At 40.4% G+C, this 16,776-nt stretch overlaps 1 protein-coding gene across 3 annotated transcripts in view; it reads right to left on the minus strand.

Annotated features, from left to right (window-relative positions):
- The window catches only part of negr1 (neuronal growth regulator 1), a 190,829-nt gene that overhangs the window by 84,012 nt on the left and 90,041 nt on the right, over positions 1 to 16,776 (minus strand). The window lies entirely within an intron of this gene.

Here is a 16,776-nt window from a genome sequence, read left to right on the forward strand (position 1 = left end):
TATTGATACTGTGGCAGGAAATGGAATAATGGTGTATTCCCAGTCATCCACTCATCATTTGTTCAACTCCACACCACGCAGTTAGAGCTACTTCCTGGAAGACAGACAGATTGGATGGCTCAATGCACATGTCAGTGCTTTATAGTTAGCTAAAGGGGCCAAAGGCAGTAGCAGCACAGCACCATGACTGGCATATTAGCAGGGGCAGAGTGCATCTAAAAAGCTGGAGGGAGCGCAGATCCACACAAACATGTCCACTTCAATAAACAATGAACCATAAAATACTACAATGCTGTAAGTAAAGTAGTAAAATACTACTTTTTTTGATAAAGCCAGGGTGAGAACTGAGAGTATGATAATTGGAAGGAAGCCATATTGAGATACGGTCTATGGGTTTCCTACACAAGACTTCTTGGTAGATTTTTTATGTTGAGTTGGGCCAAAAACGCTGTGACTCTGGTTCTTTTGTCCTTGCATATGGCTTACAATTGTTGCGTTCCCCATGTTCGAGATGTCGAACTGTTTTACACAAAGTTTGCATCAAGCTTTCTATTCCTCTTTGGAATCCTTAGCCAACCAGGGTTTAAATTTGGGAGTGTTGAAACCACCCCTGGAAAACTTGCATTTAGCCATTGTGGCCGTTCAGTCCAAACTCCTACGCAGAAAGTTGGACAAACATATCTGCCCATAGAGAAGTAAACTAACCAGTGCAACCCACACTTGTATCATTTTGCCTTAACTTTAGGATTAATATTATATTATTGTTCCTCCCGTATTTTTTAGTCTCTATCATGAATAAGAACCAACAATGAGTAATATATAATAATGCAATTCAAAGACATTGCTGCATTTTTTTTTAGCTCAGGCAAGTTCAGTCAGGAGGGCAATACTTTTCATGCTCAGGCTGTTAGTTTTCTTTCTCACCCTGCCATTCTTTGTCACCCTCTTCTTCACCTCTTGCACGAATGCTCACTCACTATCTCTAGGTGTCATTGTCTCGGTAGGTCAATTGAGTCATCATTTGTTCTTCAGCTTCACAACAAGCCAACAGCACAGCGACACACCTTCTCTGTCAGTCCATCATCTTACTGCTCCTCATTTTAAACATGATTCTTTCTCTGCTGTGGCTCTTTCTTGCGCCCTCCACCTCCCTATCACCACCCAGTCTTTACAGATTCATCAGCCTCATACGCCTCATCAGCCTCAGAGTCATCAGCCACCACCAGTGTCTGGACTCCATCCTGCTGCCACAAAGATGTCCCTCGATCACAAAATATCTCTCTCTGGTGTCCAAGTGGCAAAGACTTCTGGTAAATCTTTATCAGCACAAATCATCTGTTAATCTGTACACTCATATTCTGTGTTAAATAGTGTCTTTACTTCAGTCTACTGTCTCTCCTGATTGAAATTTGGTCACAGATGTCTGGATTTGGTAGGCAGCTCTGCATAGGAATGTGTGTTCAATTGGGCGCCATATTTCTTGCCTTGCTTTCGACAAGATAATAATAATAATAATAAACTTTATTTGTATAGCACATTTCAAAACACAGTTACAAAGTGCTTTACAGATCAAGTAAAAATAACAAGATCAAGCTTGCTCTTGTGCACTCTCACACAGTGGTAGACATTTTGGTTGCGCCGGCGGCCTGCTCCAAACACCACGAAAAACACTCTGCCTTGATGATAAATTTGGTTTTAGAAATTCTTAACTTTATATTTTGGAAAAACAGAATGGGGGCAATAGTCTGGAAACACAAATATTGTTTTTTACATACTATCTTATCTCCAGACCTGCAAATTACTAAAATGAAATGCAATACTTTGCCATACTTTGTCACAACCCTGAGTATAGTGTCAAGTATAGTTAAGAGACGACAAAATATTATATAAGTGAAGCTATTTTAAGTACAGTCTTAGTAATAGACCACCTGCAAAGGATCACAAAAAAATTAGGCATCTAAATTCGTCTGATGATACATAATGGACGGACCAAGAAAGAAAGAAAAACAATGAAAGAGAAACCAAAGAAAGAAACCAAAAGAAACAAAGAATACTAATAATGAAACCAATTTGACTGGGTGTGCTTGTATAAAACGGTTATAGGATCTCAGCAGGCAGCACTGTGTATGTGTATTAGAGAGACTGTGGCAGATTCTACCCTGACCAGAATTAATTTCCAACCCAGTGGTGCTCAGTGTGAAATCTATTTATAAACAACTTTTCGGGGTGGTAATGGTGGTTTGGGATGGAAGATGTGTGGACGCGTTTGGAAGACACCAGGGATCAAACAGAGTGCACAATCAAGCAAAACTGAGCTCAACAGTTCAGAAAGCCTCAGAGACCCAACACTGACTCAGCAATATCTCATAAAAAGAGGAGCCAGAATTGAGACAATCCAGGCTTCATGAGTGGAGACATTGCCATTCTGTGCTGCCAATCTCCCCTACAAGTGAGCTGAATTCTTATATACTGCCACCTTCTTACTCTGCAACCCTGGTGGCTTCTTATCTACAAGCTACTATGTCAAAAAAACAAAAACAACTTGAAACTGAAGGCATTGTCGATAATGAGCTTTCCTGTCTTTTCTCACACAACAATCGAGTCCAAGAGTCTTGGCAAAGATATTGGTGGCTACACAAACAACAGTGAAGAAAAGAAAAATGTTGATCCACAAACAAGCACCGGATGTGTCTGAAAAACAGAAGCGTTAATATGCCAAGAGAGCACAGGGACAGAGAAATAACACAAAGAGCTCTATTTTTGTGGGGGTGCATGGCTCATGGCTGGGCTTTGCACCAGTGAGGGAGCATTTTTTAAAACTTAATCCTACTGATGAGGGGTGGGGTGGGGGTGCAGTGTGGGAAGTGTCAGTATAGCCATCATATAGTGCAGTGCAAGTTTGACGTCACAAATAATGGGGATTTATGCAGGCCAGGTTAACATTGTGCTACCCTGTCTATGACTTTACCTAAGGGATTTGCACACAGACATGCCTATGCTTTATGTGAATAATATGCTGTGAAATCTGACTTTGGTATGTTTTTTTCTAAAGCAGGAAATAACTAAAAGAGGACCGGATTGAGATATATACTTTCAAAACCAGCTACAACGTCTGGGATCTAGGAGTAAAGGCATCACCTATCAAATGTTGTACTTGACTGTACTTAAGGGACATATTTTCAGAGCTAAATCTAATTCAAAACACATTAGTGCTTTGAAATTAAATTCAACTTAAACAGTTTGGTTGATGTGTGAATACATCAAGCGGCTTCAGTGCGAGTCATTGCCAATGCCGTATCCCTGCAGAGACCCAGGCCCTCAGTAATATACCTAGAATTAAAGCTATGACAGATGCAGAGGGACTGGATATTATCTGTTTCACTGAATAAGTAGGTCTCCTGCTATGCTAGGCTACAGCCAAAGCCGGCACCTCAACAACCCATTCTCTGTTTATCTGCTTAGAAAATAATGAATATAATGTAATCTCTGTCATATGTGGGAAGTAAGATGCTTGAAATAAAATAAAAGGGTCTCCATATTTTGACCTACTGTATTTAAAAAGCCTTCAGAATGGCACAGAGTGAGGCACAGCATCGGTTTGCTCCCCACATGGTGCTATTCATTTCATTGAGATTAAAACTGGCCGTATATTTACATCTCTACAGTCGACATCTGTACCAACACCATAAGTATCAACATACTTCAATATTATGAGGCATATGGGATTTAAATTCAGATTACATCTGGGTTAGGCAAATAATTTGGGGGGAATATCAAACATTATTTAGTTGTGACTGATGCCAGGCTTACAACACCTACTGATTCCCTCAAATATTTAACTGTATTTAGCTCATTCTCCTGGCCGTGTGTGTCTGCACTATGTGCCACTGACTGTGTGTTTCATTATGCACCACTGATTTAAAGAAAGACAGCAGGTTGTGTACATGTGCAGTAGCTGGCGTGTGTGTCAGAGGGACATCCGCATGACAAAGCATAAAATCAGATCATTTTAATGAAGGTAAACATATTGCAAACACAGCTTTTATGGATTTCTGTGAGCCATTAGTGGTTCCAGTGTGTCTGGCTTGTTTACTGCATACAGTGATCAATGATACAAATCACAGACCTGACACAGCAGGGTTAAGTCTGTTGCTTTGGTCTTTTATTGTGACGAACTTTGTGATGCCTGCTCAAAACAGGTGCCATGTAAATGCACTTCATTTGCTCAGTTATGGATCATAAAAGAAGTACAGACTTTCCCAGGACTTTATGTCTCAGTGCCCTGTGTATACCCCCCATACACGCACCAAGCAGTTAACATGGTTGACCTATACACCGCCCTCAATGCACGGCTCCAATGTACTTGACTGTAATGGGGAATTATGATACGCAGGATGTGGAAATCCACTGTGGCCACTTGTGTCTTTTACTAGGGCAATGAAATCTAAAGCAGTGACCCATGAGGCCAAGTATGCCTGATGCTTCCATTGCCATTTACCAACTGGCTGAATCAAATGCAGCGGTTTCCACAGGAAAGCACAGGAACTTTTTGTCCTGGGAAACACAGTGAATCGCTTCTTTGCCCTCTTTGGGGAAATTTGCTTGCATAAGGCACATTAGAACAATCAAAAATTCAACTTTTTTATGAAATATATGTTCTATAAGATGGTGGCGTGTCATGGTAGAGCCACAGGATGAGAACAAAGACTGTCTTTTTCCCTTCTGCCTAACAGTGTTGATCAGCCCCTTGCTCTACACATATTTTCATAGGCAACAGGAGCTTGGGTCCCATTGACTACAATTTTGTAAGGCACCAGTATTATTTCTAAGCCTCTACTTTTGCACTCAGTTTGACCTGAAATCGAGGAGGTGATTCCACCTGCTAAGGAGAAACTAAAATGCAATATTTCTGGCTTTAGTTGAGAGAAGTGCACACAAAGACCTTTGCAAAGTCACAATCTCCTCTCAGGTCGAGAACAGTTTATCAGATTTTGAGGTGAGCACTTCACTTTGATGTAAACATTTCATACAGTACACATTTAAGTAAACAGTATAGTAAACTTTCAATGCAGTTCAGACAGAGTTTGTATTGGAAAGTAATGTCGCCCACACCATTTCCTTTCAGTTCATTGAATATCTCCAGCCATCAGACAGCATTTCTAGCATAAGGGAGCACAGGTACTAGGGGTGTAGCAATACATGTTCATGTATGAACCATCTGGTACAAGGCTTTCGGTTTTGTACACATTCCAAACCAAACAATAGGTTAAACTATCCTGTTACATTTGAAAAATAAAACATACAGCTTAAATTGTGTTTAATATAATGTTCTCAGTGCTCAACAAGGCAGCCCACACGGCGCAACCGGCAACATGCTATCTAACCATTCTACTCCAGTGAGACACACTGGGATGCACACTAAGCTAGCTCATTGCAATGTGGTTAGTAACATCATTACCACACCAGAAATAGAAGATCCTCCGATAACCTACAGGTCTGGTGTTGGAAGCCACTTTGGTTTTGCTGTGAACTATGAGGACGATCTGGGGAAGTGGTGTGAAACAACAACGGTGTGTCACATCTGCTACACAACAGTAAGTTACATCATTGGGAATACTTCAAACATGTCAACTAATATACGCCGGCATCACCCCAGTGTGTGAAACTAGACGGAAACAAGGAGCAACACAAATGCTACATGCTAACTTGATCCCCGTAGCATTTAAGCAGCCATTCCTAACTGATTCAGACATGGGCTAAAGAAATAACCGCAGTGATTGGTACAGTTATAGCCTTGGATGTGAGATCCTACTCTGTTGAGGAAACACAGGCTTCACGAATATGCTTAATGTATTTGAACCCTGTTACGATATTCCTTCACGAGCCCGTTTCAGACAGATCGTAATTCCTGTTTTGTACAAAAAAACACCCCTAACAGATGCATTAAAGAAGTTTTTACATTTTTAGTTCAATCTCCTGACATTGCTTCTGAAGTTTGAGCTTTTATTTCATATCGCAGAAACCCACACTGGAAATGTAATTCTTGCCAGCAGAATAAAACTTCACTCTACTGGACATACAGTATCTATTTCACCTACTACTGTCTGATTCAATTTGGTCTGAAGTTGTTTTCTTGGAGGCAGTCAGACTGATGCCGCCCCACCTGATTTCCAGTTGTATGGCACCAGAGAGCAGACATCTTCTTTTCCTCTTGTGGCCTTTAAGCCTTTTAGTCCAATGAGTCATGCCATTTTAATGAAGTCTGAGACCTGATCACTGAAAGTATTAATTTAATTTCCTTTTAAAACACATTTTTAATTTAGTGACAACAGGACATAAAATATGTATCCTGCTAATATTGCAAATTGGCAAAAGAAAAAAAGCCCATTAGAATTCCAACTAAGGTTCATGAATCAATAGAGGAAAATGAAAGTGAGTTCTCAAACGCCGCTAACAAGTGTAGCTTTCATGATAAGAGAGTGGGTGCAAAATGGGTGGCCTATGCTTGGTTGACCATATGATATAAAACAGCATCTCTGGCTGAATTTTTGGTGCCTCCAGCTAACTGGCTTGAAAATGAGAGCCCAGCGTTTGATTCGATATAAATACAACTGACAAAGGGAGTTCTGTATCACTGAACACTGAGGATGCAGAACAGATAAAAGATACACTGAAGACTTGGGCGATGAAAATGAATGGGGATCATGCACATCAGGGCTGATGCATAATGTCAGTCTATATCCAGTTCAAACAGCAGGACAATTTAACTGTCTGTATCTTAATTATGGTAATTAAAAACAGGGATTCAGACCATACAAATGCTAAGATACACCGTGCTTTTTTAACATGGAAAAATACCCTTTTCGTGTCAGACATTTTCAATTGACATAGCAGGTGAAGCACAGGCGTAATTAATGAAATTAATCAACCAACTAATGACGGCTCAGTTCTTGCGAGGTAAGCCATGCCAGTAAGCCTGCATACATACAGTGCCACTGGCATTTCTAAATAGACTGCAGCCATTATTAATGTTATCAGTACCGCCTGTGTTTTTCCTGCTCGTCAAAATGTCTGCTTGCACAATTCATACGCTCTAAATGCAAGGCTCAATGTAACTGGCACAACCATGAGGAACAGGTGTGAGTAATAATGACTCCCACATTTAACAGTACCCTTTAGTGATATCCACAGGTGGCATGTAGGCTCCCAATTAGGCTGATGGAGCTCAGTATTACAGCTCGCAAGTGCTCGTGAAGAAAATTGTGGAGCATTGTGCTGATGATTCAGCCTGAAAATACCTTCTAATGACATCTTTGAAATAGTCAAACATTAGTCAAACCTCCAAGATGAGTTAAACTAAATGAAGTATGGTGGGAGATAAAACATCATCACCATGATCGTATCAGCTTCGCCAAGCACACAAAATGCCACCAAGTATGATTACTGTGCTCTTACATCCCAAACCCCTTTTCTTACTGTTCATCTAACAATGTTTTTGATGCACTCTGCTTTTCTGGAGTTTTCCTTTATCTGAATGTTGCCTTGAACAAGGGGGGAAAAGCTTCAAGTTCGCTGTTAACCACTAAATTAATACATCTGTATTGCCTGTAACATGCCTTCATCTATTTAATGAAAAAGCCCTCCAGAAGTGATAATAATATTAACTACAGTACACAGCTGAAATCACAGTATGAATTTCTCCACTAATGACAATTCATACAACTTACATGTAGTCCCACAGGTGAGTGCAGTGAGGTTGAAGAGGTAGATGAATAACCATTACCACCATTATTACTCGTCTTCCCCCTGAACAATTTTCAGTATGATTGAAAAGATAATACTGAGATATGGCTTACTCCCTGTTTCTGAACCTTAGCTGCCAAATTAATTTTCGCACCAAAAGACAAATTCTGTTGCTAAGATGTAATAAAGACATCCGAATGATGGTCCCCATCACAATATATGACGGAATACATTTTAGGGGATAAGAAAAAAAGGTTTTTGACAAAACCCAGAATGGTGGCTAATTACACTGACAGTACTACAGTGTTTAGGCTTTGGTAACTCAAGGGCAAAGTGAAAAGATTTATAGACTAAATGTGAGTTTAAATGTGGACCAATGTGGTGCTAGAGAAATGTTGCATTGACCTTCAAAATATGTGTTCATGAATGTGTATTTTGCTGACTGAATTGTTATAATTGTCAGTGGTACAATGTTCGATCAAAACCAATCACAGATGCTTATTGTGAGGAAAAAAACACTACAGTACTGGTATTTAAATGCTGTCCTGCAATTTCAAAATGTGAATACATATATCGGGCCGATAATAATACATTTTTATGATTATGCATTATTCTGACAATTAAAATCATAGGCGATAAATAGCACTAATAATATGAAGCCAGACTGCTGTCACTGACTTAACAAGGGCAGCGTCTACATACCGGACACAGTGGGTGGCAGTACATGTACATTTAAACCTGGTTTGGGAGCTGCACAATAAACACAGAGAAGAAGAACAACAACTGCAGCATGCTGAGTAGAAGGCAAAACATATTGCAGTGTGGACATCTTTCACAGTTCCAGATGAAGACAACAGGATTGCGCCAAGGGTCTGATGACATGCTGAAGGACCGACCTCCAGAGTTTTAGCACAAACTAATTAGCAGCAGCGGCTACATCCAACACCAAGCTTTTAAATGGCTCGGCTGTTGATAAACATATTAATGACCGCTAGCCATGTGGTGCTACAGTTAGCGATTATTTGTATAGTTACCTCTCTGGCTGCGTGTGTGTGAGACACAGACGCTAGTGTCTGAATTCAGTGTTTATGTGTGAGGTGAATTGATAGCGCGTCGCTAATAAAAATAAACATAAACTCACAAGTAAAATCTTTCAAAATTTACTAGGGAAGCGCAGATATGAATTTTTTTTCAACAGATACCGATAACCAGTAATAACCTGCTTCTCATGGCTGATAACCGATGTGATAACCAATAATTTCACATTATTGTATGTTAAAAAGAAGTGTATAACCTGTAGTTTATGTACAACTGAGAGTGAGAAAGGCTGAAATGTAGTGAAAAAATATGGCTGGTTTAATATTCCATAGCTCTGACCTAACCAAATCAAACACCACTATTGCGAACACAACAAAAACAAACAACAGATCTGACTCTTCATACCTGCCAACATTAGGCGTACCCTCAACGCCCCTGCCCCCATCTAACCCTGCACTACAGATGAACATTATAAATACAAGGATGTGAAAGTAAAATGACTTTTAATCAGTATTAAATTTATAGTTAACAGTAAGAGAGAGGAAAATGATGAATGATGATCTGGTGTGTCAGTAAAGTGTATAAACTACACTGCAGAGTGGAGTCTCTACTAACAGGGACAAACACTGACAGCTGACTCATATGAACGCATTGACTGGGCATCGACAGGTCCACGTTACATCTGGTGTATGCTGTCTCATCATCCCACTATTGACTAGTCTACAACTACCAAGGAGAATTATTTGATTTATAACAGCAAATGAATATGCTGTAAAAATTGCTGTAAATATGCAGCAAAACAATAGGATATTATTTTGTGCCCATATCATCCACATCTAAAAGTATTAACTGTGGCTTAATTATGACAACTAATGCAAGAAAAATATTGTTTTGCAAGCCTTTTACTGTAACATCTATCTCATAAGCAGATATGGTCTATTGTCTTCTGTTTGAACAAAAAACACAAATACTGACAATTCTGAAACAAATGGACAAATTTCCAGTTGAAAAATCTCATTAGGCCGCAGTCTTTTCTTGATAAATGAAGCCCAATATATTTGGTTGCATCATCCCTGGCTGCAAATGGTATTCCTATTGATTACAGCAGGAAGGGGGCTCTGCAAAGGTCATAGGAGCCATTAAACAAGAAACGCATCCTTGATATATACTTTGAAGAACATTACATGTCGAGTGCCGAACCCTGACATTACAGGAAACAATAACAGACACAGTATTATGTACGCTGAGAAAATACAAAGAATAAAAGATGGAAGAAAATAACCTCCACTGTTGGTGTAAGTAACATAAAACCACCAAGAGACCTAACATGAGTTGTCTGTGAGTGTATGCTGAGAGATATTTGAGAAACTGACAGAGGCCCTTCTCACCTGAGGGAGATGTCACTCCAAGCAAATTAAAGAAATCATAGCGAGGTTAATTTCACATTCAGCGCCAATGCTTGCTAAGTCCCGTTGCAGTAAGCAATTTCCCACATTGTGTAGGGGAGCTGTGAGTACACTTCCTTCAGGGCTGCAATAAGCAGATAGGGCAGGCATCGCTGAAGAATCCATTATAGCATAGAGCAGCATTTTCTACATCAATTTATCCTTTTAACTCCTGAAAATGGAGAACAACCCACGCTGCTACATTGTGTGCTGCTGCCTTCTGGCCCCAACTCAAGGTGTGGGCCAGAACTAGGGGTAGAATCACAGGATGTGCAGGGCCTGTCTGAAAAACAGGCTGTTACTCTGCCTTGATACATAACCCCTACCCTGCTCCCTCGCTGTCAATCTGAGGCCGCCGAAATCCAGAGAGTGGAACTGGGCCGAAGGAGCCTTAAGTCATGTCTGATTGCATGTGCTGCCACCTCAGTGACCCGTAGAATTACCTCACAGTTACGTTCTGTGCTGACATATTTAGCCAAATGCACTGTATGCAGGGAAACACAATTTCAGGTGCTGGACCGAGCCGGGCTGAGAGATCTATGTGACTGTGTGATTAGAAAAATAGCTTAGGCAAGGCTGAAAGCAGCATCCGTCACGTAGCAAAAAAAGCAGACTGAGTAAACAGCTACAGTATTGTGACTGAGGAAAGTATTACATCAACATGTTTTATTATTTCTGTGCATTAGAATTGATGCAGAATACTTGTGTTGATTAAATACTGTATACCATATGTGCACATCACTGAGAAATTGAATTTAGTTTTCTTTTGTAAACTGTATGGTATATGCCCTAAATAAATGTCACGTCAGAGAGGAAGTTGTTGTAGATCAGTGCTTCCCAACATGTACAGCCACAGGGTCCAGATTTCTCCTTGGTCATTAGTTCAAGGTCCACACAGATTAATATATTCAGTGTCACACTTGCTTTTGGCCATGTTACCGAGCTAGTCGTCTGTGTCAAGTAGCTCTGTGTTGGTCACTCACTCTACAGCAGGAGACGACACCTCAAAATAAAAGCTCTGTACCGGAAATTCACTGTACTTCAAAATAAAGTTGTTGTTTTTTGCTTGACACATTCGTGAGTCACTTGCCGGCCACCCACTTTTGGACCCACCATTTGGGAACCACTGGTATAGACTGTGGCTATAAGTCTACCACTGGCCATCCTGGGCTTAGCGCCGCCCAAGATGATTGTGATTGGTTCAGAGAAATACAAACAACCCAGTGTTTGTTTTTCCCTATAGCAGAATAATAATGGGTGACTCCAGACCTTTCTCTAGGTTTCACCACTCAAGACTAGGAAAGAAGTAGTTTATAACTACGAACTAAATACAGTGGGTATTCAGGCCCATCCAGGGTCCAGTGAATTGGCCCTCCCCAAATCTGCTCCACCCATATCAATGCATGCACATGCTCTTCCTCTCCTAGTTTAGATCATAAATAAATCAAAAGGACTGGATACGGCATTGGAGGCAGGGCCTGGTTTATTCCTCAGTGGCGCATTAAGCCAAATTGGTTCAAGTGCTGCATATGAAATGACTTGGCTACTTCCAGTTCAGCGCTCTGTTAACTTAAATGGGTATAAAAAGATTCAATTGTGTGACTAGACTCTCCAAATGTTATTGGACCGCATGGATCAAATCTGGATACTGATACAAGTCACTTTGCGGGGGTGGTGACACTCAAAGAAATGTATCCAATGATTTACAGATGTCTCTTTCACCATTTAAGTCAATGGGAAAATGTCTTTTAGAGCCCCAGGGCATCAAGTGATGGTGTAATTGAGTGAAATGAGTCAAACCATTTTCAAGAGAGGGGGTTTTCATGTTAGCATTATGAATCAGGCTACACTGCACTGATGCAACAAACACAATGTATATTTTTATTGATTCAATAAGAAAAGGTGAATAATTTGGTTCAAAATAAAACTTGGTTATCATCACTCATATGTAGGATGAATATGACTATTGCTGGCCTCCACCCTAGCTGCTGGGCTCCACAAATCTTCCCTGTAGGCTCTGGTAGATGAATCCCTCAGAGGATTTGAGTTAAAAATATAAAATACATTTTATTTTACCGTTATATTTGAACATAATGCAGTGTGTAACAACTGAACAAACAGTTGACTCCATACCATGGCTCAACTGTGCTTATTGTTTAATTAACTGTCTGGGCTGCCACAGTGCGCGGTATTGAATCAATCTGCCGAGCTTGGCCAAAGCATGAATACTTAACACACTGCAATAAGTATGTGAATACAACAGAAAATAGAAATTGTATTTAACCAAATCTCATTTTGTATGTATTCAGAATAACTTACTTTTACAGGATTTGATGAATTGCAACAAGAATGGAACAAAAACCAATAGAAAATATATCAGTCTATACACATTTACAAGGTTAGTATTAACTTATACATTTGAGAAAGCACTTTACTGCCCTTGATCCAAAAGCACTGTGTGGAAATTAGGCAGACTGCTATACAGTGTTTATGTAAAATATGACCATGTAATATACAGAATTAATATATAAAAGATATGACAGGAACAATGCAGAGCAAAAAATATAACTAAAAGTCTCTCTACCATCAAAGTGGTCTTGCAGCCCCACAATGTAATGTTTTAAGTAACTTTTTAAAGACCCTGTAATTAGTAGACAACCCGCTCTACCTGCTGAGCCACAGTCACCCAGATTAGTCACTAATGAAAATATTCAGTTGTTGCTCCAAAGTCCTGCGATGTCTCAGGGTCTAACAATCAAAAAAAGGTTCATTTATTTTAATATAGAGGAGCCTGCTTCATCAGGAGGCTGGGTGTTATGTAGTGAAAATTAAAAACTAAAGTTGCTGCCTGGAAGGAAATCATCTGTGGCTGAGTTGCAATAACTCAGTATCACATTATAGTTACAAAAAAGGGGGTCTACTCTTCGTCATGTTACCAACACTCCAATAAAGCATGTGCCCATCGAGCACCTCTTTGGTTCGCAGTACTCAGCTCAACAGCTGAATGGGGAAGTAGACACCGCTCCTGCTGTTGATACCTGAAATTTAAAATGCCAGCGTCTATCTCTTTATCTTTCACCTCCCATCATGTTTAAAGCGTGCTCAAGTGTCAGTCCTTGAACTGCGCATCAGTTCATTGCAAACTATGAGGAAAGGAACCCGGTGCTGAATGAGAGATCCCTGGTGAACAGACCGCCTGAAACTTACTTTGCATCTCTTAAAGAGCTGCCAAATTCCAGTGCGACATAGCAGGCACAACCCAAGGTATATAGCGGTGATATAAAGTCAAGTTTGAATAATTCATTGCAGCGTTCACACTGAAACGGAGTGAGCTACTGTACAGATGCACTTGCTGTTACCACTTAGTTCAGGACCAAGCCAGTTCTGTTGGATCCAGCTTTGAGTAGGCTACAGTAACACATACTGTAGTGAGTTGTCAGTATGGAGGATGCTGCTGTCTGTGTCTGTCCTGAGGGGATGTTTTGGGGAAGATGTGCCTTTAAATGAAAAGGCAGGGGAAAAAAACACACATTATGTAGTTGATATATGTACAGTAGCTGCTTGGAAAGAGAGAGGGAAAAATGTGTCCCAGCTGAGTCCTATCACAGGAAACAATCAAATATGAATTCTAGTATTCTAGTCAGCCTTTTCAAAGGTCACACTTCTATCCCATGGATTCAAATCTCAATTGAAAAAGCTTATCAAAGCAATTTTGCCCAGCCATCCACCCAACCAGACCGGACTGAAACAGACTATGTTAAAGGCTATTTCACTCCCTCCCTCACTATGACCTATGAAATAGTGGTGAGGAACCACAGCACAGTACTCTATACGTAAGCAATACCCTGAAAAGCTGACATGTCACCCAAGCTATTGTGAATTTAGTAGTATAGTAATGTCAAGAGCTAAATTAATAATGACAGACTGGCTTCTGGGAGTATTAGCAATGTGCTTTTTCGAATGGTATTTCTCATTTAAATCCAGCTTTTATTTAACTATACAAGCTGTTTGAAAACATCAAAATCCTAAGGGAAAAGCTTTAGGGTCCGACGTGATCTCATTGATTCACACTAACTTGGCAGCATCTCATTAATTATTTCCAACTGGTGACCGAGCTGCGGCACTGGAACAGTTGGGGGTAGACTCTTTGCTCAAGGGCACATCAACAGCGGTTAATAAGGGTAGAGAGAGCATGAGACATTTATTTGCACATCCAAATTTCACCAGCTGATAACGGGACTTGGGCAGGCTTTCCAGTCATGAGCGACCTTATCATGCAGCAATCACCCCAAACTCCTGAGGACTTCACTGTCAAGCACAATTTTTCCACGGGTAATTAAACCATTACACAAAACAGCAACAATTCTTTAAGCACATTAAGCTCCAGACATATGCTGGCACCAGTTCCTCTCCTAGTCGCATGTCAGCAAAGATGATCTGTGTGTTACAAGTACTTGCTTCAGTTTGCATCCGTCTAATTGAAGACTATGCATTGACTTTATATGCACACATACTGAGCCAAATTATCGTCTCAATAAACAGTTTATGGCCACACTTCACTGGATGCACAAAGTTTATTATTAGCTGGCAGTTTGCTGGTTGGCAGGAAGGGGAAAGAAGGAAAAAATGCAAACACAAAACAGTCGGAGTGGGAATAGGAACTTGACAGTCAGTCAGGGCAATTTATCATCCTGTCAAACTTCACTGACTGCTGCAGCAGAACTATCTACAGTGCAGAAAATCCCCACCCCCACCCAAAATGGCTGAGTGTTGAGGAGAGTAAGGCCGGCAAATAAAACCTGCCATGTAGACATGTTTGTCATTTTACAGCCATTTTACCTGCTTGGCCTCACGAGTAAACGATGAAAGGGATTGCTTCTGCCAAACAGGCTTAAAAATAGACAAAAACTGGTGCTGGGTGTTTAACAATATAGTCTAATTAAGGTATAATTAGGTATAATTGGTGTTAGTACTATCATAATACAAAACTCATAGTTCAATACCCTCACAGTACAACAAGTTTTACTGAAAATAAACTATTTTGTTAAAAACTTGGTTGAAAAACAAAAGGTTTTCTAATAGACTGTGTTACCCTGGTTGGCCACAGACACCAATTTCCAAAGCCAATGTGGTGAATGATGACTGTTTTAGCATTAGCACTGTTTTACCCTGGAGACGGTTGTTCGTTTCCTATGTGAAATCAAAAGTTAATTGAGTTATTTTAACAGCAACGTAGGGTGCAGGTGTGTGTAGTAGAGGTGGGCGATATGACCCTAAAATAATATCACAGTATTTCAGTGTATTTCTGCGATAACTATATTCTGTTATGATACCATAACTATCGCACATTCACAGAAATGTAGTTTTCTGTCGAGACGCAAGCACGTGGGTTTACAAAATCACTTGACGACACCGACTCCCGTGTGCACACGGCGAGAGAGGAGAGGGAGAGACGTTGTGCTGCTGCCAGAGGAGCCACTGAATGAGTTCCCTCTGAGCGGTAACTTGCTAAAAGAGTCTGAGAAGTCTGGGGCTGTTCATAAAACATTCAGGACGCCACAGTTTATTCCACATTACTGAAGCTTCTCCTCTTTTTGGAACCACCGCAGAGTCGGTAATAATTTTGCTTTCAGCCATGCTTGTTGTTGCCGTGGTAACAGTGTGATGTCAACTTGTCAACAAGTCGAAATATCGCGAGTATCACAATATGAATTTTTCATGTTATTAAAAATGATTATACCATTATTATCGTGAATGAGATGATAAAGCACACCCCTAACGTGAAGCATACTATGCTAGTGATGTATGGCACATGACATTCCTTAACATTAGTAACAAATGTACTTACTTTAGGCCAAACCATCATGTTTCTTCCAAACCTACCTATGTACTTTTGTTATCTAAACCTAAGGAAGTAACAACAAAGTAATTTTTTACATATACATTAAACCTCAGTGTGTAAAAATGGTGAGTAACAGTGACATCAGCGGTCAAATTCTAGATTGCAGGGCTCACTCGCACTCACTCGCTCACCCCTCCCGTCGGGTAAGTGACGGTGGCCTCGTACGACAGAAAGCCTTGCGCAGACAGAGATGGCATCATCCATGAGTTTTTCAAGTTTTTCAGGAGTAGGCCTATCTAGCGATGAGGTGAATATTTATTTAGGAATCTGAACCATGTTACGATATTGTAGCGACCCTGCAGTAAATGTTCTGTTATAATGTCAATGTTCTATGATGAACATAATGGCATGTTTGGGATTGAATGAGTATAGGTAGGGGGGCGGGTGCGAGTGTGAGTGCGCATGCTGGTGTGTGTATGAGCGAGCTGGAGGAGAGAGCAGGAGTGCACAGTTGGAGTTACAGCTAAGTTCTTGTTTGTTGGTTGTTTTGGCGTGGTTACGGCCAACAGTAACCTGTACTGTTCAGTAATAAATGGTGGTTTGCCGAATAACTGTGTCATCCTTTCCACATGTCCTGGCGGACGCTACAATATGTTATAGCTTACCAGTGACATATAGGTTATCTGTGAGATATAACGTTATGTTAGG

The sequence above is a fragment of the Epinephelus moara genome, chromosome 10 (genome assembly GCF_006386435.1).
Source record: "Epinephelus moara isolate mb chromosome 10, YSFRI_EMoa_1.0, whole genome shotgun sequence".
Classification (NCBI taxonomy): Eukaryota; Metazoa; Chordata; class Actinopteri; order Perciformes; family Serranidae; genus Epinephelus; species Epinephelus moara.